The sequence below is a fragment of the Maylandia zebra genome, unplaced genomic scaffold, assembly GCF_041146795.1.
Source record: "Maylandia zebra isolate NMK-2024a unplaced genomic scaffold, Mzebra_GT3a scaffold11, whole genome shotgun sequence".
Taxonomy (NCBI): domain Eukaryota; kingdom Metazoa; phylum Chordata; class Actinopteri; order Cichliformes; family Cichlidae; genus Maylandia; species Maylandia zebra.
The window spans coordinates 9,055,561-9,079,164 of record NW_027490041.1 but is presented as its reverse complement, the minus strand read 5'-3'; the positions used below and the strand labels follow the sequence as shown (position 1 = coordinate 9,079,164).

General features: G+C 43.0%; 2 long non-coding RNA genes across 2 annotated transcripts in view; one reads left to right on the top strand and one right to left on the bottom strand.

Moving 5' to 3' along the window:
• Window positions 1–23,604, top strand: part of LOC143415866 (uncharacterized) — a 350,735-nt gene that overhangs the window by 253,242 nt on the left and 73,889 nt on the right. The window lies entirely within an intron of this gene.
• LOC143415869 (uncharacterized) overlaps window positions 7,101–23,604 on the bottom strand; it is a 130,370-nt gene continuing 113,866 nt past the window's right edge. Inside the window, exon 2 of the long non-coding RNA XR_013096291.1 lies at window positions 7,101–7,415. This is a non-coding gene — a long non-coding RNA (uncharacterized LOC143415869). The remainder of the gene's footprint in view (window positions 7,416–23,604) is intronic.

Genomic DNA, 23,604 nt, shown 5'->3' with positions numbered 1-23,604 from the left:
AGGATGTTAGATTCCTATCGGGCCTTTTCTACTGTTAATGTTTAAGCTAAATGACAACTTTGTTTGTCCACTGTCAGCATTCGAAACAACTTCTACAGGGTTTAATGGAGCACACAGATTTGACTTTTTACAAAAGCACTCAATGAGCTGTAGTAATGAAGAATTGTATCACAGTACGTTTTGTCATATCCTGTCTAAGATGTTTTTTCTTGCATGAGCCTAAGCACTCATTTATACTCGTATCCAATACAACTGATTTCGGTTTTATGCTTCCTAAAACCCTTAAAATTCCTTGTCAACGTCTTTTAGTTTAACCAATCCTAAAGAAAATCAAGCTTTGCTGCTCTACTCTATTTCCCGTTCCCTGCAACATGTGTGTGGATGCTGAATGAGACGGGTGGAGGGATGAGCGCTACATGGTTGTGTTTGAGCAGGAGGGCCGGATGATGAATGGGCTTTTATAGACATGCTGTTCGTTTACGGAGGCTTGTAGGCGATGATCTCTTTAGTGTAATATGAAAAGGAAACAGATACATCGTGATATCACAAACACAATCCTACATTTGTGCCAACCTAATAAAATAATATGCAGTACTGTGTGAAACTCATCAAGTGGCCTGAACTAAAAGTTCTCCAGCAAGTTTAGTAGCATTGCTACTTGAGATTGTTCATGTTGCAGCCAAGAACTTCACTGATGACTGCTGCCATGGTGTAAATCAGCTGGTTGGTTCCAGCGATGGTCACACTAGGGACTGTCCACTGCAGTAAAAACTAGAGATGGCACGATACCACTTTTTTATGTCCGATACCGATATCATAAATTTGGATATCTGCCGATACCGATATGAATCCGATATAGTGTGTTTTAATCAACAAAACTGTTTTTTAAATATCTTGCTGCATTTTGTATAAGTTCATACTCAAGTTTAAAACAACAACTACACTAAAGCTATTCTGTTATACCTGTATGCAAAAAAAAATATTTCATAGTTCAGCAATACTGATCAATCTAATAAACTTAGACCTACACCATCCTCCCTATTCTGGTATTTTAAAGAGTACTTAGCGTAAATATTAAGCAACCTAACTAATAGGGTTCCAACTCCCAGCAACAACAAAAATAAATAAATAAAAAATAGGGAACCACCCCTCACGCGCCACCTCATGATGCTTAATCGACGTAATCAACCTTAATTTGATGCATTGTGAAAAAAAATGCACAGAAATCAATTATTTTTCAAGAAATATTAAATAGATTCAACATCTTTCTTCAACAAAATTGCAGACTGCACAGATGGTACCTTCCCAAAGGAAAAAGTACTATAGCTTACTAGGGTATATATATTAGACTTAATAGTCACTATATACAGTAATTGACTTCTATTCATTTTACATCAAATTAAAACTTTGGGTGTCAGATAATTATTTATTAAAAGCTAGACATTTTAAATGAGAATAAGAAAGAAAAGTATGTCTTTGTGCCCCCTTTTCCCTGTTAATGCCCTATCGGCCCCCCTGGCTAAACTTTGCTAGATCCGCCCCTGCACAGTTACCAGCCGTCAGCTACGTAGAAAAAGATCCTCGAGTAGAAAGTAATATTAAATAAATTGTAACAACAGCTTATCAAGCTTAAACGTGCTGCTGTTGTTCAGCCGCTGGTTTCCTCTTTCTGGTGCAAAGTGGGCCAAAAGCAAACAAGAGACACGGACTCGTGACAGAAAAGCCGATCAGCTGATCGTTAAGCAGTTTCATGATTGAAGTAGCAGCCGGAGAGCGAGAGGCAGTCGCTTGTTAAGCTTAATGCAGGAATGCTTTACAAACATTCAGAGATGGACTTACACACTTGCTTTACTTCTCTCAGGATAACTTTGTCGGAGATGAAATGCCGGGTTGCTAGCGAAGCTCCAAATGCTATCCAGACCACCGACAGGTCCCGCATGCCACAGCCGCTCTATCACGTGATGCATACTGCTCTGACGTGCTAACGTTCTGGGGTGAGTTACGGCGTGTTGCAAGTTTTGTGAGGTGCTTTCGTGATATTTAATGGATCGGATTACATTTTTTATTTTTCTCCGATATCCGATCCAGTAATTTAGGTCAGTATCGGACCGATACCGATACGTAATATCGGATCGGTCCATCTCTAGTAAAAACTCTGCATTATCACTCCGTTACCTGCTGCAAGCACTGCCACAGTCTGATTTTCTTTCATCACTACCTGAATTGTTTGACTAAAAGGAAAAAGAAATGGCAGATGTCCTTCTCTACAGGGGCAGAACTGTTGGCAAACTGTTCACCACCCCCCAACCGCCCTGTCTGTCATCACTCCACTAGCATTGCTGTTTGTAATTATATTCACTCCACTTTTACACACCTATACATAATATCCTAAAAGCCACAAATCAACTAGAACCCTGCTCTGTTTGGTAATGAACTGTGATAAAACAAATATCCCCTGCCTATGAAAAACCATAGGCTTCCCAAGGGAGTCATGAGTTCATAATGTTCATGTTCATAAACACTGAAAGCTGACATGGAGTAGGTCCCAGGCCCTGAACTCCATAAGCAAGAAAATGGATTGATGTATAAATACACACACACACATATATTAGGGGTGCAACGACAAACAAAATTCACGGTTCGGTTCAGTTCGATACTTTGGTGTCACGGTTCGATATTTTTTCGATACAAAAAAAATGTTCATGCCTTTTTAATTTGTCATTTATTAAAATTATAAATATATATTTTAACTCAAACGTACAGTTTTTAAATTTAATGTTGCTGAAACAACAAAATAATAATAAAAAAATCTATCTGATGGAGGAATCACTCATCTTTGGAAAAGAGAGTTTATTACAGAGAAATGTCTCTTTCAAAATAAAAGCTCTACTATACGCTTCTTCTGGGCTATATTCTCAGCAGCATATTAAACATATCAGGTCCCCATAAGGAGAATCCTGTGCTAACAGCTGTCTAAATGACTCGGGTAAAGTTTGTAGCATGCGTGCTTGTTGTTTTGTCTGCTTCCACTTGTCTTTGCACTAGGATGATGTCGGAGTAAATGTGCAGTCATATCCGTTGTGTTCCCACTAGTGCTGTCAGAGTTAATCTGAAATGACCTTAACGCCACAACACGGCAAATCTCCGTTAACGAGCTACCGCGGATCGCCCCGTGTGTGGGGCTAGACGGCCAACACGTTAACGAGCTAACTGCGCTAACACACTAGTTCCCACCCATGTAATTGAGCATTGCGTGGCACATCCAACATACTGTTTTACTTTAGTCCATGACGCGCTTACCTTCAGGGTCATACGTCACATGAAAACCAAAATAGTTCCAAAGGCCAGATCTGAATGAGGGTGGGGGATAGTGATGGCCCGCTTGAAGCTGATGCTCCGGAGCATGTGTCGAAAAAAACAACACACTGGTTCAGAAGCACTGTGTCGAGGCTTGCTTCGTTTGGCAAAAGTCACGTGACCAGTGACGTCCGAAGCTTCATTACGCACGTAACTGCTTTGGTACCTGATTCAAACAGATATAAGGAAGTGAATCATCCACGGGATTCGTGGAGTGTGTTGATGGTGACAGAGAGCGAAGAGGTGATCATTCCACTGACAGATATGGAGCCAGCGAGGAAGAGAGGACGTTCTGGCGTGTGGGAATATTTTGAGTTGATTTTGCTCAATTCATTTTATCTGCCGAAGTGAAAAACCTGAAATGTCCAAAATCATGTTTTCATAATGTAAATATCATTACAGCATATGACTTCAGGAACACTTCCATGTGAATTAAAGCTAATGAAGACTACAACAATGTATTTGACACTATACGTACATTACATTGCTACACAGTTTAGAAAATCATTTTGTTTATTGTTTTTAGGTGATAGTCTGCAGGACCCAGGAATACCTGCATATCTACCAGCTTGCAGTGTAGTTCCTGCACTCCACAGCCTCTTCTGTTCCATGCAAGTGGATTTTCTTCAGGGCAGGAGAAACTATTTCTAAGAAAAGAAACAGACTCAGCCAGCGCACAGTAACACTAATCCTCTTTTTAACTGTAAATAACAAAAGGGCTACCTTACATTGATCATGTTTTTACTTTGCAAGTTCTTGATTAGGGGTGGGTTTTGATTATCGCTTTTCTGATTACAATCCATGCTAAATTGAATAAAGTGATATTGATTCATTAAAATCCCGTGTCGATTTGTAAATTAACGTTATTATGCCTGAAACGCCAGCATCTCAGGTTAAACCTCACAACATGTCGTCAAACACCATGCAGCTAAAACAGTAACTGGGAGCAGGTTTACGGATTCTGCATACAAACGTGAACACAGAGCGCGGACCCGACGCGTCAGAATCAGATTTTGGTGTGTCGTCGGGTCCGCGCTGTGTTTGCCTCTTTTTTTTTCGCTGGTTTCTGCAGCTGCAGGTTTCATAACTCTCTGTTTACATCTCTAATTAAGTCTCACGTGTGTCAGCTTTCTTTTAATAGATACGAAATTATGGATATATACTGTTAAATGATCAGAATTGTAATATTTCTGACTGAGGCAAAACTTTCCAGATTCCAATCAAATCGGATCCTGTATCGAATCAAAATGATTCTACAAATCAGTGACGATGCAGCCGTACTCAGCTTCCTAAGCATTTTCCCTTTCCAGTTCACAATCAATCCCACCCCTAGGTCAAAAATATGTATAGGACAATTGGCCTAATCTAATATTTTGTATGAACCTGTCCAGCTGTCCAGTGATTAAACGACAAGTAGATGGAGGCAGGACTTCACAGCAGGGGCATACTCCATAATGTGCTGTGCGTTATCATATGTATATTATATATATTGCTCACTTATTGTATTTACCAACATCAAGGAGTTATGAGCAGAGAAAGGCCACACCATAGTGCATGTTTAAATAGGGAAAGTTTATTGATCAAAATGTATTACGCAGATACGCATTACATTTTTTTCAGCCCCCCAATCGAGAAAACAAAACCAATTACATGTTCAAAGCAACGGAACGGTGGCCCAATATCAGAGAGAACTCCACTCTTGAGTGAGCAGCGATGATTGAGCAGTCCGTTTTATTTTGCAGATTCAAGCTGCTCTTCAAAGTTTTCACCACCAGATGTCACCGGAGAGGACTGTGTTGAAAAGCTTCGAGTAACGAACCGTTTTTCAATACAAGCTTCAGAAAGCTTCATTTGGCCATCACTAGTGGGGGAGGTTCAGTTTGCCATGTTGCAACGAGCTTAGCTTCTGTCTGCTAGCTTGCGCTGCGCTCAGTGGATCTGTGCTCGACAGTGCAGCCTAGGCGGAGTAGTCGAACACAGATCCACTGAGCGCTCAACACAGACAGCATCGTCAGAAGGAAAGTTGATAAAATAAATTAAAAATTTTGTATTGTTCGATACACATGCGTACCGAACCGAAAGCACTGTATCGAACGGTTCAATATCGATACGAATATCGTTGCACCCCTAATATATATATATATATATATATATATGTGTGTGTGTGTGTGTGTGTGTTTCTGTGGTTCAGCATCATAATGCTGAACCACAGAAACACACACACACACACACACACACATATATATATATATATATATATATATATATATGTGTGTGTGTGTGTGTGTGTGTTTCTGTGGTTCAGCATTATGATGCTGAACCACATCATAATGAATAAATGGATAAATTTCCGAAATCCCGGAGCAATGCAAATTAGCCGGTGCGAGGTAAGGAGCTCTGTCATTGGTTAGACAGTCTTAGCTTTGCACCTATACCAAAGGCCATTCAGCCTCTGTGTTTACACTCTGCCTACACAGATGTTGGACATGAGACGACACAGGAAAAGGATTTTTGATGTGAGGTTTTTATTGAGATTTTATTTCTTTTTTTTCTGATTTGAAGTATTTATTAATGGAATAATTATTTATTTTCAAATACTGATTTATAAATTTTTTTATTTTCAATTAAATTACTAGATAATAAATTACTTTTGTATTGAATAAATAAAATAACTTAAAAATGAATTTGTAAATTAATATTTTATCGCACAATTCATTGTTTAAGCAAAGAACTTTTTATTTCGATGCGCTGGATCTTCTGGTCCTCTGCACATAAGTGGATTTCCATTTAGACTTTATATAGACAACAACTCAAAGTGCTTTACAACAAGTCACATTCACCCATACGATCATCTAGTGCTGTACTTTAAACACTTTAAACACAAACACAGATACTGTGGGGAGAGGCCACAGAGGCACAGGGAGAAAACTCACACAGAAATCCAACAATTAAAGAGGAACCTTCTCGATGTAACACTACCATCCTGCAAGATGACCTGGTCCTGGGCCATCTTAATAAGCATGCTGTGCACAGTAGTTTCATATTCCTGCCAGAACAAACACCAGACAGTTTGTACACAAGGCTCAGATTCTCGCTTTGCCAGATACAGACAATAGTTTAAGATCCTAATGTCTCTGCACAGCTCTGTATGTACTGAAATATCCAACCTCAGATATTTCCTGCTCACTCTCTGCACCGCCTTAGACAACAAGTAGTTCATGCTATACATAGCATTGACTTTTCATTCCAGCCATGTGCACTCATCAGGGCATCAGTGCTGCCGTAGTAACCACACTAACACTTCCTTGCACCTGTTGAAATGGCCTCAGTCTGATCGTGCCCTGAACAAACTCACCTTTAACATCCCACACACGGACTAAATATGTGCGTGTCAATAACACGTGACAGGAGAACATGCTGGTTGTCTGTCATGGGGCTGAATTAGAAACAGAGCATGAACTACAGTTTGTCAGATTAAGACTGATCAGGTCCAACATCCGCTCCCAGCACTGATTTACACGTTTGGTGTCACATTGAAGGAAACGCCTACTGGCACAACCTGCATGTGTTAAACTGCTCCTGCGTGTAAACAGCGTGTCACTTACGGCTTTTTGCATCACAAGGACGCGCACTGGCGTCTCAGGGTGACTCAGATGTTTGCTGAATGAGGTGTAGACCGGACTAGGCGGGACTCATTTCAGCAAAACACGAACTTTTCCACCCACCAGTGTTTATCTGTGTGCTTATTTTAAAGAATTATTCCATCGTTATCAAATACGAAGCATTACACGCACGTCGCGCCGTTTCTGCTGAGTCAGACACCAGTGCTCCCGTGTGCTGATTCTCGGGTCCATCTTAAACTGGTGTGTTTGCGAATGAACTTCGGTAAAACGTTACAACGTTACCGGGCGCGCAGAGGGTCTCGGAGGCGTGTCGTACCTGTCGGGTGGTCGCGGGCTCCTCGTTCCCGGTGGGTGAAGGTGTTTCTCCTTCAAGCGATGCTGGGGTGACCGGAGAAGAAGCCATGTCCCCCCGACATCACCTCTCACTAAGCGCCGCTCCTACTGTGACTTTCCTCGGTGTCCTCCAGCGTGCAATACGCTGCCTGGCGCAGTTTGCACGGACGGTGGACCGGTTGCGTCGCTCGTTTCCTGCGCGATCAAAGTGAGTCTTCGGCTGCACAGTGCAGCCACTGTCCCTCCTCCGGCCGGCGGACTAGTCCAGGCGAGGCGGATGACGTTGTCCCGGGTCTCGCTCGCTCTCGCACATGCAGGACTTGGCCCAGTCTGTCTTCTTCTGCCTCACTCTGCGCTCTGCTTTTCACTTCATGTCTTTTTGTTTTGTAAGGTGGCTAACACGATCACTCCTCTTCTGCCTGCAGGACTCTGTGACTGCTCTGTGCTGTGGCAGCACACTCCAGCCTGATAGTTCATTTTACAGCTTTTGGCACTGCGACGCTCTCCTCGGCTCGACAGACACAATCTCACCATGTCGGCACAATATACTGAGTGCAATCCATAACATGATTTTATCTCACTGTAACTTTGAAATCGACCAAATGTTGCGTAAATGACGTGTCACGTGACTTGAGCACATGCACACCCCCTGTCCTCACAGCAGACTTCATCTTAGCCCCCCCCCGTGTTTTGAGATCATTGCTGCAACAAAAAGTTGCCACACATATTTCTACATGAAACGTACTGAATCAGTTGGCACATATTTAATATATATTAAATATAATATAATGTTGTTTTGTTTGAGTGGCTGAAATAAAGCTAATAAAATAAATGAATACTAAAATAAAGCTGAATCACATCACAGGAACGACACAGCCCTGTTCCTCCGGGCTGTCAATCTGTGAATCAGCAAACATGTATGATTTATTGTCATTCATTTGCTAAACAAACTTACCTCTGAACTTTGACCCTGACAATTCAATTTTATTTATATAGCGCCAAATCACAACAAAAGTCGCCTCAAGGCGCTTCATAGATACAGAGAAAAACCCAACAATCATATGACCCCCTATGAGCAGCACTTTGGCGACAGTGGGAAGGAAAAACTCCCTTTTAACAGGAAGAAACCTCCGACAGAACCAGGCTCAGGGAGGGGCGGGGCCATCTGCTGTGATTGGTTGGGGTGAGAGAAGAAAAACAGGATAAAGACATGCTGTGGAAGAGAGACAGAGGTTAATAACAGGTATGATTCAATGCAGAGAGGTCTGTTAACACAACAAGGGAGATCCAGGTTTCCCAGCTGACGAGCAGAGGGCAGCGGCTTCCACTCGTTTGAGCAGTTTGTTGCGTGACCTCCTGTCTCTCACTGAACTAAAATGCCTCCAAACAACAGCAAAATAGATGGCACTCACTCCAACGTCTTGCAGCAAAAACATTAAGTGATGGGAAGAACAGGTGATGGATGAGCTGCAGATGTAACCGGTGTGATTCTGCGTTGTGTCTGATAAAAAAGGTAAAAGAAAGAAAGACCTCCCAGTAAATAATTTGCCCACTCCAGCTCCTACGACCAAATACAAACAGTGGGGAAGAGGGTTAGTTCAACCCACCACAGCTCCCAAGCTAGCAAGGAGTATATATTCATGCTAGCATTTATGGCGCCTAAAACACATTTATGATACACACATACGACACACTTATAACATCTAACAAAAACAGGCTTAATAATGACAATAATCGAACTAAAATTGCAACCAGAAACATCCAGGTGGCTAAATATGCATTATATGTGTGTTTTAAAGTGTTGGAAAGAAATGACACCCACCTCTCCCACAGGGGGATTGTAGAAAAGGGGAGAGGCAAAAGGGGTACACTGTATTTATAGGATTGCACCGAAGAAGAAGAAAAGAACGAGGAGGGGCTCTAACTGATAATGAACACAACTACAGGCTTGGAGGTCCTAAAAGTCAGGTATAAAAGGAGCAGTTTGGGGGTTTAGAACACATTATAACAATGTGATTTATGACCCTGTTACACAGAGCCAGCAGAATGAGCTGCTGCCACCACCACAATCAATGGTGACGCCAATTTAGAAAGAGCCCCAGTTGATTCCACTCTTGCCAGATGCTGAATACACATCGTCTAAAAGTGTGTGCCATTGACCAAAGGAGGAGTGGGCTGTTCACACATGCCTGTGTTCTTATGGAGCAGTCTTTGAGGATGGCGAGTCCAGAGCTGGAGGTTTAGATCTAAGAGAGTGATCCAAAGTCAGGAGAGGATTACACCCAACCTTCAGAGATCTTCCTATAAGCCAGAACTGGAAGCAGAGCCACCTTTGGCTATGATATCTTTACTGGACCCAGTAAGTCCAGTCAAGGTCAAAAACGTGGTCAGTCCCCCATTTAGTGCCATAGATCTGAAACATAGTAAACAAAATGCTAGTAAAAAGTTACAAACATGTTCAAGTTACATGTCTACAACTCCACAACAGACATACTTTGCTACTGGTGCCAAACAGTACTGCAGTCTGTAGCTTTCCAGCCATCCTTTGAACGTCTTTGAGTTTAATGTAGCCAAAACTGGATTCAGTAATCAGTGTTTATTTACAGAAGCCGTAGAGTATGGCTGCCACATGTGAACATCAGTGACGGCTCATTTAAACTGTAGGAACGATTAACCCAACATCAGAAAAATACTTCATTTTACATTAATGTGACAAATTAACACTGCTGGGACTTTTCTGGTCCTACACTGTTCATGTCCAAGTCAACACATTGTAAGATTTACACGTGGAAGGTCATCTAAGCTGCTTATGTGGAGATTACCTTTCCTTTAACAACGACCAGTTTCTTCTTTTCAGTTTTCAGTTTTATTTGTCATATGCAAGTTAGCACAGGGTCAACATTGCAATGAAATGTGTTTGACGAGCAGCAGTCACTCGGCAGCTTGATACAGTAGGAGAAAATATAATAAAATAAAATAATAAAGAAAATAGAAAAATAGTAAGGAGCAAATATTAGAGAGACATGGTAAAAGAGAAAAGATGACTAAATATATTTGTATCTATAAATATATGTACACTAGTGATTAAATAAGAAAATCTTGAAGAGAAATATGACGGGAGGGCAGATGGGACATTGCACAGGAATGAGCAGCAGAAAATTTCAGTATTGCACTTTTAAATATAAATATCAATGACAATAAAGTGGAGTGACCAGTGCAGATTAAACAGAGTACTTGTGAAGCTGCAGGTAGCTTCTGAGTGCTGTGTTGTGTGTGTTTAAGTGTTGTGGTTGAGGTGTCGTACGGCTTGGTGGTAGAAACAGTTTTTGAGTCTTGTAGTCCGAGCAGACAGACTCCTGTAACGATGGTAACAAGGAGAACAGCTGATGTGCTGGGTGGCTGTGGTCCTTGATGATGCTGTGTGCTTTATGGAGGCACCGCTGGAGATAAATGTCCTGAATGGCAGGAAGCCTCGTGCCAGTGATGTGCTCTGCTGCCTTCACCCTCTGTAGTGATTTACGGCTGCTGGCAGAGCAGCTTCGTACCAAACTGTGATGCAGCTCGTCAGCAAGCTCTCGACTGCACACCTGTAGAAATTTGAGGTGATGTTGGCGTTCATGCCAAACTTCCTCAGCCTCCTCAGGAAGTAAAGCCGCTGGCGAGCTTTCCTGATTGTTCTCACCTCAAACACATTATTTACCCATCCAGGTGGAACATGTAGCTGTGCTCGGTTTGACAGCTTTCATCCTGGCAGCAGCGTCAGCTGAAGCATACAAGGCACACATAGATGTCACTGAGCTGGAGCTCTGGGAGAGACGTCGCCACTTTCAGGCCTTTAAACAAAGCTGTTGGAGCACAAGTCCCAAAGATTTATAGTTTCTCTTCATGTCTTCATTGTTCCTCCATGGAGAGATGTTCCAAGTAGCCTTGGCTCGAGACAGGCGTCCTGCAGGACTACCTACCAACTGTCCACTGTTTGCAGTCGTGGTAGAGTAATGTTGCCCACCAGTGACTGAAAACCATGGATTGGAGAAGAATGACAGAATTCAGTGACCTTGTGGGGCCATAACAGAGAAATGACAGCAGTGTAGTGGATCAAATAAAGAGTGATGATGTTATATTTGTGACTGTAGCAGGACCAAGGCTCAAAAGGTTGCAGGCGTTGTTAATTGAGCAGAAGATGGACGGCATCAAGCCCTCTCCTCGACAGCTACAGGATCACAGTCTGCAGGTTCAGTTATGCAACGTTTTAGCATCGATGCGTGAAGTTAAGAGCAGACAGAGAGGTTATTTTTGCACTGGGCTGGAATGACTCAGTTTACCTGTCAAAGGCTATCACGGCTGGGAGAAAACCCTCAGCATTAGTAAAGAAGGACCACGGTGGCCTCTGGGTAGAAACACTGCAGAGTTCATGTGGATACGCTGCTGCATTAGGTCAGATAGAAATATCATAAAGCATCATTAAGTAAAAACGTTTATTAAGAACAAATGTTTAAATATTGTTAACGTGTTTCCCAGAAACATCTGTAGAGACAAAGAGCTTTCTGTTGTTGCTTCGAGGAAACAAGCTCTTCTTTTTAGTTTTGTCCTGGTATTTATTCCAGGACGGACTCATCCACTGAGCAGTGTTTGGGTTTCTTCGTTTTCCTCGTTCTGAAAGGAAACTATTACAACTTAAGCTGCAATACAACAGGAAGTTACTCATATATAGTAATTTCCCAGACCATATTAAAAATCCATTAACAGGAAATACAAATGATGGGACAATGCCACAGCATGGACATTAGAACAGTTGGGAAAATTTACCTGGAAAAAGGTGAAAATGAGGCTTCATTGAACTGGAATTACAAAGACCAGGAATGTGAGATCCACCAGCCACAACTGAGGGTTTTTACACGTCATATCCTCAAAGTAGAACTACAGTGATCAAAAGAATCGACTTTAATGTTATTCTTTCTTTATTTATGTCAGATTTAACCCCCCAAAAAGCTTTAATCTTTAACTAGTCTTTGGACGTAGCTACAGTACGGTCAGGTTGACAGTTTATGGGTAACATGTGGCCACCAGGCACTGCGACACACTTCCATGTTATATTACCTTGGCGTCCCGTAGGAATACAGGAGAATCATGTGAGGAATCTAAGAGTTGTTTCTTAATTCAATTCAGTTTTATTTACACAGCACCAAATCACAACAGCAGTCGTCTCAAGGTGCTTTATACTGTAAGGTAGCTCGTACAATAATACATACAGAGAAAAACCCAACAATATGACCCCCTATGAGCAGCACTTTGGCGACAGTGGGAAGAAAAAACTCCCTTTTAACAGGAAGAAACCTCCAGCAGAACCAGGCTCAGGGAGGGGCGGGGCCATCTGCTGTGATTGGTTGGGGTGAGAGAAGGAAGACAGGATAAAGACATGCTGTGGAAGAGAGACAGATGAACCGCTGAGTGTTGTCCCGTCGAGGTGGCTCTTCTATGTTGTGCATTTATGGCACCAAACCACAAATGCAAAGGAAGAAAGGGTCGAGGCACAGCACCCAGCTGCCTGACAATATTCAGGCAACCAGGGCCGTGCAGAGAGGTTTAAAGGGGCGGGTGCTCAAAGTTAGAAAGGGGCACATTGAACCAGGCTGAATAACAACAACACACTTTCATCAAGAATCTAATATGGGCAACAAGGCAAAGCAAACGTAGCCGATGCTTTACCTGATGGGTACAATGTTGCTGTTGAGGGGTTGCTGTGGATAGTGCTGGAGGGCAGGGCTGTGTTGATCTGAGACTGTAGACAGTAAAAAGTCCACAGGAGAGATGGTAGCTGATTAAACAAGTGTCGTGAGATAATAACAAAATGCAAAGATTGGTGACAGCGCTTGGAACCATAAGGCAACAAAAACTGTGAGAAATAATTTAGGCTCCGCCTGTGAATCACTCTTTGCTTCTCTTCTTCCTTCCATCCCATCATTTCATATATCACTCTGCACTTGCTGTCTATGTGAGAACAAGGCACAACTTGCTATTGCAATAAACTATAATCTAATTATCCACACCTAACAACTCTTGCACTTAATCTATAATAAAATGATGACAGAAAAATGTTATAGCCCTGCCTTTAGTAGCCTCACACAGCTCCTGCTGTTTCCTCCTCATGTCCTTACCAGCCATGTCTGCACAATGTTATATCATGAGTAATATTTTTTTAAATCCAGCTAAATAAAACACACACATGCACACACAGTGACATGTTAGACCTTCTTCAGAATACTGTATATACTATGGGCATCACGGTGCTGATCCAGAATCCTTACATTATTATTTATTACTAGAGCTACAATAATAAAGCAAAGAGGAGGGGGAAGTAATAAATATGAAATAATGTATTTATGATGATTCCATGTGTTTCACTATCCACTCTGTGCAGGGCAAAGCTTATTACATGTTTAAACTGTAGAGATACAATCATTTTACTGCTGTAACATCCAACTTTTGTCTTATTTAAAATATAAATCTAATATAATCTGCTTCTTAATGTATGTTCTTTAAAATACAGCTTGTGTTTTTAATATATTATAATTATAATAATTATTATGTGGACATGCATATTAGATCGTTTTTTAGTGAAATATAATCCCTCCAGAAAGGCAGGAAAAGCCCGGAAACTTACTTTAAAGCTAAATATGTTCTAAATACTTTAAAACTAAATATGTTCCCTAAAACGGTGACAGAGCTACAGACCCATGACAGCCTTACACAGGTAGCCAGCAGCTGTGACCAGCACTACTTGTGCAGTTAATAAAAGGACAGGTAATGTTTGTCGCGCTGTTGCACACACAGCACGCTCGTTTGTTTCAGTTCGTCAGTTGCAACAAGACAGCTTACCAACGTGTACGTAATAAGCTAATACTCCTGGGTGCTACACACTACAGTGTGCGCTGTACACCTACTTACTGGTTGTGTCGCATCAGTCTGTGTCTCTGAGTTAACTTGTGTTTCTCCTACAGCTCCGGACCGCTAAAAATGCGCGTGCTCTTTGTGAGCTCGTTCCCGGCTCGTAACCAGCGCGTTCTGCCGTCAAGGGCGATCATTGGTTAAATGTGATCATGTGACTGATGCAAGCCAGATCCTTTTATTTAGCAAAACTGTGATTAATAGTTAAATATTATTGTTGAGGGGCACAGACAGGACTCCGCACGCACACACACATAAAAAAATAATAATCTTTTTTTTTTTTTTTAAAGTTGCCTCAACAAAAGGGCACCTTGGGCACCCATCAGGAAAGGGGCGGGTGCTCAAGCCCCTCTAGCCCCCCCCTCTGCACGTGCCTGCAGGCAACGTCCAAAGCCCCACAAAGGACCTACCAGCCCCCACACCCCACTGGCCCCGCCCAGATCAAGGAGCTGTCACAGCAGACAAAAATGTGAAGTCCGCACATAGTCGCCATGGCACCCACCAACCCACCACACCATCCCCCATGGAGCTACCAGGAGAGGCATACTGGCCCACTGAGGATCACAGAGGAGCAGACCCAGGGGGGCTGACAGCACAGCCCCCACCCACCAGTCCTGCAGCTTATTTTATCTTGTCAGCGTGAGCCCCACCTAAAGGGGACAGAGGGATTAGTGAGTTGCATTAGTGGGGCAGGAGAGAGTGAAGCAGGGGAGCCAATGTCACTGCGATACGACTCCTCAACACCATCCAGCCTGCCCCACCACTCATAATGAGTCCTGCTGTGCTCTGTAGCAATGATGCATTTTATGTGTGTGTGCCAGGTTAGTGCTGTGGATTCAAAGGAGCACAGTTCCACTAAACAGGAGATCAGGATAAACCCCAGTAACCAACCCTGCCCCCGCCATCACATATTCTCAATCCCAGCAGAGGCCAGCCCCACAATGACATGCCACACGTGATACACAGCCAACATTACTGTTATAATTACATCTTTATTACTTTCCTTTCAACCTCTTTATTTTGCACCTTAAACTTTCTTCGGTTGCTACAAGCCACAAAGTCCTTTATGGTTTGTCTCTGTTGTGTGGAGGGCTGTTTTTAAGAGCTCAAAAATGGGTGTATCAGAGTCAAACAGGCAGCACAGTGGAAAAGTGGTTGGCACTGTTTCCTGACAGCAAGAAGGTTCTGGGTTCAAATCCAACATCTAAGCTGTTTGCATGCTCTCCCCATGTCTGGGTCCTCTCTGGGTTCTCTGGCTCCCACAGTCCAAAGACGAGCAGTTAGTGGGGTTAGGTTGATTGGTGTATGTGCCCATGAGTATGAGTGTACACGGGTGTTTCTCTGTGTTAGTGACAGTCTGACAGAAGGCTGCATCCCTCAGCCTCACGTGGGCTGTGTAGCCCCTTTACCACTGCAGTGAGAGCTCAGACCTGTTTCTGGTGGGTGGTGGACTCCTCCAGGGCTTCCCCTGATTCCCCTTCTGCCACAGAAGACTGTGGCCTCAGAAACTCATATCTGCTTTTTGCAAATGAAGCGAACCTGTTGGCTTCATCAGCAGGGGTGGATCTAGAAGGGTGGCATGGGGTGGCAAGTGCCACCCTAAAATGATCCCTTGCCACCCCAAGTGCCACCCCAGTTTTGCATATGACAGTGTTGTTTATTAAAATAAGTTTAACAGTTTGAGCGTAGTTACAGTCAGCAGTGAATATAAATGCTAGAACTGGATATATTCCATAGTGTCCCCCCCCCCCCCCTCCACATTAACAAATGGTTCAGCCCATAGCAGGACGGCTTTCTTCTTGTTTTCAGCAGCAAGTGATGCTCATGATTGTGCCAGAGCACATTTTGAACAACACCATGGGAATTTTGGATTTTACACAGGTGGGTGGATGTTACACTGTGGAAATGAAGGAAGGTGAGTGTTATTAACCCTCTGTGGTCCACGGACACGCTGCACCTCCAGATCACATGACTGATGTGAGCTGACACAGCAACAAGCTGCAGCAACGCTGAGTCTGTTTCAGCCACATTGAAAGTTCGGACTTCAAAGTTTTTTACCAAGGGCGTAGATTGTCACGGACGGAAGTGACGTGTCCCCACCAATAATTTGATCTCTTCCAGTAAAGAAAATCAAACCCGATAGAAAGAAAGAAAACCGATCTGTCAGCGTCTCACCAAGCGGTGCACAAAGAGTTAAATTACTTCTACTGGAGTCCTGGTCATGTGACAAGTATGGCCAATGTGATTGGCTGAGCCTGTCAGGGAGCTCTGTTTAGTTTCAGCAGCGGCAAGCCTGCGCTGCGAGGAGGAGAGGAGGACGGCAGCAAAGAGGAAGAAGCTGGATGTAAGAAAGTGTTTTTCAAAGAAACCTGTGAGTCACTTAGAGCCAAGTTCACTCATAAAATGTGTCACAATAACGTTACAGGTAGTGATGGCTAAATGAAGCTTTCTGAAGCTTGTATTGAAAAACGGTTCATTACTCGAAGCTTTTCAACACAGTCCTCTCTGGTGACATCTGGTGGCCAAAAATATGAAGAGCAGCTTGAATCCACAAAAGAAAACCAACTGCTTCATAATGACTGCTCACTCTACAGAGTGGAGTTCTGTCTGATATTGGGCCGCCGCTGTGTTGCTTTGAACGTGTATTTTTTGGTGGTTAAAAAATGTGTTTTATTTGTTTAATAAATAGTTTTGACCGGTAAACTCTCCTTGTTTAAACATGCACCATGGTGTGGTCTTTCTTTGCTTGTGACTTCTTGATGTTGGTAAATACAATAATTGAAAAATACCACGTTACATATATATACATGTAATAATGTACAACACATTATGGAGTATGCTTCTGCTGTGAGGTCCTGCCTCCATGCAGGTATGCATTTAATCGCCGGAGGGGTATATTTATAAATAATATTATCCATCCATCCATTCGCTTATCCTTTTCAGGGTCGCGGGGGGCGCTGGAGCCTATCCCAGCTGTCATAGGGCGAGAGGCGGGGTCCACCCTGGACAGGTCGCCAGTCTGTCGCAGGGTCAACACACAGGGACAGACAACCATTCACACTCACACCTAGTGGCAATTTGGATTATCCAATTAACCTATCCCCACAAGCTGCATGTCTTTGGACGGTGGGAGGAAGCCGGAGTACCCGGAGTGAACCCACGCAAACACGGGGAGAACATGCAAACTCCACACAGAAAGACCCCGGCCTGATGGTGGAATTGAACTCAGGACCTTCATCATTTCTCCTGCCTTAAGGAAAATCCCTTCACATGGCACAGAGGAGGCTGGAGTGCAGAGAAACTGGTAGAGATGCAGTTGTACAGTCTACCTGGGCCCCACAAACTATCAGCCAAAGAGAATAAATAAATTCAATTGCTGCACATTTGGCAGACTAACATTTTCAGATTAATTAAACAATAAAATATATATTTTTACAACATTACATGTAAAGAGTCAAGTGGAAGTTTTTCTAAAGTTATTTAATGATATTTATATTATGGAAGCAGATTTTTGACATTTTATCTTTTTCCCGTTTTCAGATATAATAAACACGCACAAAACAAAAGCAAACGGCCAGAACACAAAGCTGGAAAACCCACCGGATCGACCAAAATCAACTCAAAATTCTCCCACACAACAGAACCTCCTCTATTCCTCACTGGCTCCAAATCTCTCAGTGGAATGATCAGTGGTTCGCTATCTGTCACCACCAAACACTCCACAAATCCCGCGAATGATTCACTTCCTTATAAACCATTGAATCAGACACCGAAGCAGTTAGGTTCTAAATGAAGCTTCGGACGTCACTGATCACTCTGGCCAAACGAATCAAGCTTCGACACAGAGCTTCTGAAGCAGTGTGTTGATTTTTTTTTTTTTTGTCCCGTTTGGATCTATAGCCATCAGAATTGTTGTCTTAAGGCCAAGAAAGATGCCAAGCGGATTTATTTTACCAAGTGGATCATCATGGCCTTGCCATATTGGTCCATTTGATTGACCTTTATTATAATTATGAATTTATTTTATTTTCAGTTGCAAACGGGACAGACATGACTGGGGGACAGGACAGGGGGAAAGAATGAAAGAAAGAGAGGGAGAGAAAGAAAGAAAACCAAAGGGGAGAAGAGACGGTGAGAAGGGGGGGAAGAGAGAAAAAAACAAACAAATAAAAAAAACAAAACTCCTGGGTCACCTGTATGGAGAAAAAACCCAGAGGAGACAGCAAACAGCAAAGAGCAACATAATAAAAAAAACAGCACCATCACAATAAACTAGCTAGCAGTAGATATCAGTAGATACTAAATAATAAACGATATTGTGCAGCACGCAAGATAGACAGCGCACAGTGTGCTTTGAGGCAGCAGCCAAGAAAGCTGTAGTCCGTGTCTGTGAATACACATGTGTACACCTGTGTGCATACCTGTGTGGATCAGCATGCTTGCATTCCAAAGGTTTCTCCATGTAATGATCTGCTAGAGGGTGTGGGGGGGCCACAGCCCCGTCCTTTATGGTATCAAGCAGGTATGGAGGAGATCAAAACTCCAGACATCCAGAGGCCCCCAGAACACAAGAGACCAAGGAAGACCCACAGAGGGGCAGCCGCGCCACTGTCCCAGAAAGAGCTGAGGAGAGTCCCAGATGAGGGCTCATTCAGCAGCCGCGGAGCAGAAGCCAGGGGGGGTTGCAGTGACGCGCCCGTGAGCTCCGCCGGCAGCCAGCCGTGCCTGAGTGACCGAGCCCCAGGCCGAGAGGCCGGGGGCACCCCACCTCCGAAGTGGCCCAAGCGAGCCCCAATAAGCGGCCGCCAAGGAGTGAGCCGGTGTGTGTTGATTTTTTTGACACGCACCGGAGCTTCAGCTTCAAGCGGACCATCAGCACTGTTAGTTCTCTCAGTCTCAGAGCAGCGTTTCTAATTTTGATTGAAACTGTCAGAGAAAACGGCAGCCTCGAGCAGCCCGGATATTAGTTTACAGAGGCTGTTAGAATTATATGTCTAATGTTAAAATGTTGGTGACACAATAATTTCATCCTAATGGCACTGACGTATTCATAGGGTTAATTTTTGAGACAATATATCATGAGGTAGTCACGATTTTGCAAATTTTCCACCTTGTAGTGCAGTTTGCACAGTTTTAAAATGCACTCAGCCTACAAACATTACTGACGAGTCAGGATCTGCACAAAGTGACAGAAACACTGAAGCAGCTGCACATTTTATTCTTATTGTCATGTTTGTCCTGTTTGTCAGGTGACAGAAGAACCAACACAGAGCTCAGAGAGCAATGGTGACACAAGGTCACAGGTGAAACTGGAGGATGACCTGATGGTTCATGACTGTATTTGAAGCACATGTGTGACTGCATGTATGTGGAGTGTCTCACTGTTATTGATCAGGTGACAGAGGCAGCTCTGCCATGTAGCTCAGAGGTGGAGAGGAGAGCTCACAGGTGACTGTAGATTAACTAGTATTTATCATGACAGTTGTCAGGCTGCTGATGTAAACTGATTCATTAGTGTATGTTTGACAAAGAATCTGAATTGACACGTCTCACTTTTTATATGACACGAATCCATGTGTTACTTTATCAGGTGACAGTATGTCCTAGTGCAGTCAGAGGGGAGGAGCCAGGGCCAAAGGTGAGGCCCATCAAGCACAGAATAATAATTTAATCTGAGGATAAAACGCAGGTACTGAGGCTGAAAGAAGCTTCAGTGCTCTCAGAAGACTAAAAACATGCTAAGGTCAACAATGACTCAAACGAGATGAAACAATGCTGCTGTGTGTCCACCAGCAGAGACTGGACAGTATAGATGGAAACCAACATGCCAGCAGTTTGTCTCTGTTAGTGAGAGGAGCAGGCCTGTGTTTGGCTGCTTCACATAGTGGACACTGAGTTGTTGTGTGGGACACCAGTAGGATTAATGTCTGTTGCTGTAACAGCAGCTCATGTTTAGAATAAAAAGCTCACTGATCTGATCGGGGCAACAGTGCCTAAACTGTTGCATCATGTTGCTGAGAGATCTTTTACTTTGTGGTCATCTGAGATCATCATCAACTTTATTTATAAAGCACTTTAAAACAACCACAGCTGACACAAAGTGCTGTACACTGGAACTGTAAAATAAAATTACATGAGATATAAATAAAACACAAATAAAAGAAGAGTGAAATCATTAATTAAATAACTACTTCAATTAAAAAAGAAACTAAGTCTCACTGAGGTTAAAAGCCAAGGAATAAAAGTGGGTTTTAAGACGTGATGTAAAAGTGGACAGTGAAGGGGCCTCTCTAACGTGCATGGGCAAATTATTCCATAACTTTGGACCACAATAGAGAAGGCCCCGCCCCCTCTGAGCTTCCTCCTGGATCTCGGTACCTCCAGGAGCAGCTGGTCAGCTGACCTGAGAGACCGACAGGGTGTGTGGGGATGAAGAAGCTCAGAGAGGTAAGGCGGGGCAAGACTGTGAAGGCATTTAAAAACAAACATGAGAATTTTAAAATGAACTCTAAAAGACACAGGCAGCCAGTGCAGAGAGGCCAGCACGGGGGTTATATGCTCTCTTTTTTGAGTTCCTGTTAGGAGTCGTGCAGCCGCATTTTGAACCAGCTGCAGACGTGAGAGCAACGACTGACTGACCCCCACATAAAGTGAGTTACAGTCGTCCAGGCGGGAAGAAATAAAAGCATGGATCACTGTTTCAAGGTGCTGCCTCGAAAGAAAAGATTTTACTCTTGCCAGTCGCCTTAAATGATAAAAACCGGACTTCAACACTGCTCTGATTTGGTTGTCCAATTTAAAATCACTGTCCAACTTAAAACCAAGGTCAGTAGATGAGTAGTTTTATGGACAAAACCCACCAGGTCATTCAGTGTTCCCTTAGTACACTGAGTTCCCTTGTCTAGTTCGCGTCTATGTGTATCCTAAGTTCCTATATCCCCGTGTTCAGTCAGTGTTTGTGTCTGCCCTGTTCCCACGTCTCTGTTCCCTTTGTTATAGTGCCTGCCCGTGAGTCTGTGTTATGTTTCCTGTTTTACTTTGAAAGTCCATGTCTGATGTTAATGTGTCTGGTTTTGCTTCCTCTTGTCTCGTTAGGCCTGATTTGCCCCAGCTGTGTTTCCCTCCTGTTACCCATTCCCTGATTGCTCCCTCTGTGTATTTAAGCCCTGTGTTTCTCTGTGTCGCGATCTACTGTTTTCACACAGCCACACCTAACAAGTGCTAATGTATCAGAGATGTTGGTGTACTATTACTGAAGTAATGATGTTAAGTCCTTAAAGGCATATTCTTTATTGTCATGACTGTATTTGAAGCTATTTTTATTTTTGTATGATACCTGATTTATATGAAACATGGCTGCAGTAAACTAAAGTCTACAATACTTAGTCAGCCATTTGCTTAATAGTAATTTAACATTATATCATTCACATATAATATAATTCACATCGCACAGAGACTACAAGCCCATTATCATCAATGGAGCTCCAGTGGAGAGGCTGCAGTCCTTCAAGTATCTTGGTGTCCACATCTCCTCAGACCTGACACATTCAGGTCCAGACCAAAAAGGCTAGGCAGCGCCTGTATCACCTACGACAACTGAGGAAGTTCAGGGTCTCTCCAAAGATCCTCAGGATTTTCTATACAGGCGCTGTGGAGAGCATCCTCACACAGAACATGACATCGTGGTTCGGGAACAGCTGTGTGAAGGACCAAAAAGCTCTCCAGAGAGTGATCCGTACAGCAGAACGCTGCTGCAGGATTGCTCTCCCCCCGCTTCAGGACACCTACACCAGGAGATGCCGGACTAGAGCAGATACTGAAGGACCCGTCCCATCCTGGCAACAAACTGTTCCAACTTCTGCAATCTGGTAGAAGGTTCAGCATCTTCCGGGCAAGGACAGAGAGACTCAAGAGGAGCTTCTATCCCCAAGCCATCCGTGCCCTAAACACACACACCCGCCCTCTCACATCATCTATAACTGACTGAGACAGGACTCTTCCAGACACTAAACCAAGGCACAATGTACATTTCAATTCCTTTAACTTTAAATATGCTTATATTGTCTATCCTGTAAAATAGTCAGACGTCTATTCATATTAATGTACAGAATTCACCTGCTTGCTGCTACTACTATATATATAGTATATATATATATATATATACTATATATATATATATATATATACACACATATATATATATATATGTGTATATATATATATATATATATATATATATATGTGTATATACACATATATATATATATATATAGTATATATATATATATACTATATATATATATATATATATATATGTGTATATATGTATGTATATATATACTATATATGTGTATATATCACTGCTGCCTGTAACTACGCTCAAACTGTTAATGCGATCTTATTTTAATAAACAACACTGTCATATGCAAAACTGGGGTGGCACTTGGGGTGGCAAGGGATCATTTTAGGGTGGCACATGCATGCCACCCTTCTAGATCCGCCCCTGAAGACATCACATGTTTGCAAAAGTGCTCTAATGTTTTCGGAGACAACCCCTTGGCTTCCGTACTTGCGCATCGCTGTTCCACTGATGTATTGTTGTTCTAGTTAGAGTATTGTTGTTAGCCTATAGCCTATCATTCAGCATCGCCTCACTCAAAACGCGCAATGGGTGCTTCGACTTACGAAAATGTTCGACTTACGAAAGACCTTCGGAAACGAATTAATTTGGTAAGTCGGGGTTCCACTGTACCTTACAGTGTAAACAAGTATGACTAGGTGTCTGTTGAGTCTCAAGTAAGTTGCCTGCAATGATATTTAAAGTCCAGCAGGTGTCAGTATGGAGCAAAACAGCAACACTGTGTCGACACAGTATCGGTACAGTTTGGGGAATGTGCTGAAACGCTTCACGAAGCCTCATCTACCCATCACTAAACAAAACTAACCTCAAACCTGAAATCCTTAGAAAGATATGCAGGGAGACGTGAAGGAGACGACACAGACGAACCAGCGACGAACACGAGACAACACACACTATAAATACACAGAGGGGAAACTACACACAGGAGGGAGGCACGGCCGATTCTGATTGACAAGACGAGACAGGGGAAACGCAAACTGAACACTCTGGCATAAGACACAGACCTTCACAATAAAACAGGAAATGCAGAAGGAAGCCACATAACAAACCCTAAAACTAGAACTCAAGAAACACTAAAAAACTAAGGAACCATGAGAAGGAACCAAAACTCAAAAAACACTGGGCCACCCACCCAGGACCATAACACTTCAGATCTGAGCAAGCACGCTGCCATGGGAACGTGACATTGACAGAGAAACCCCCGGA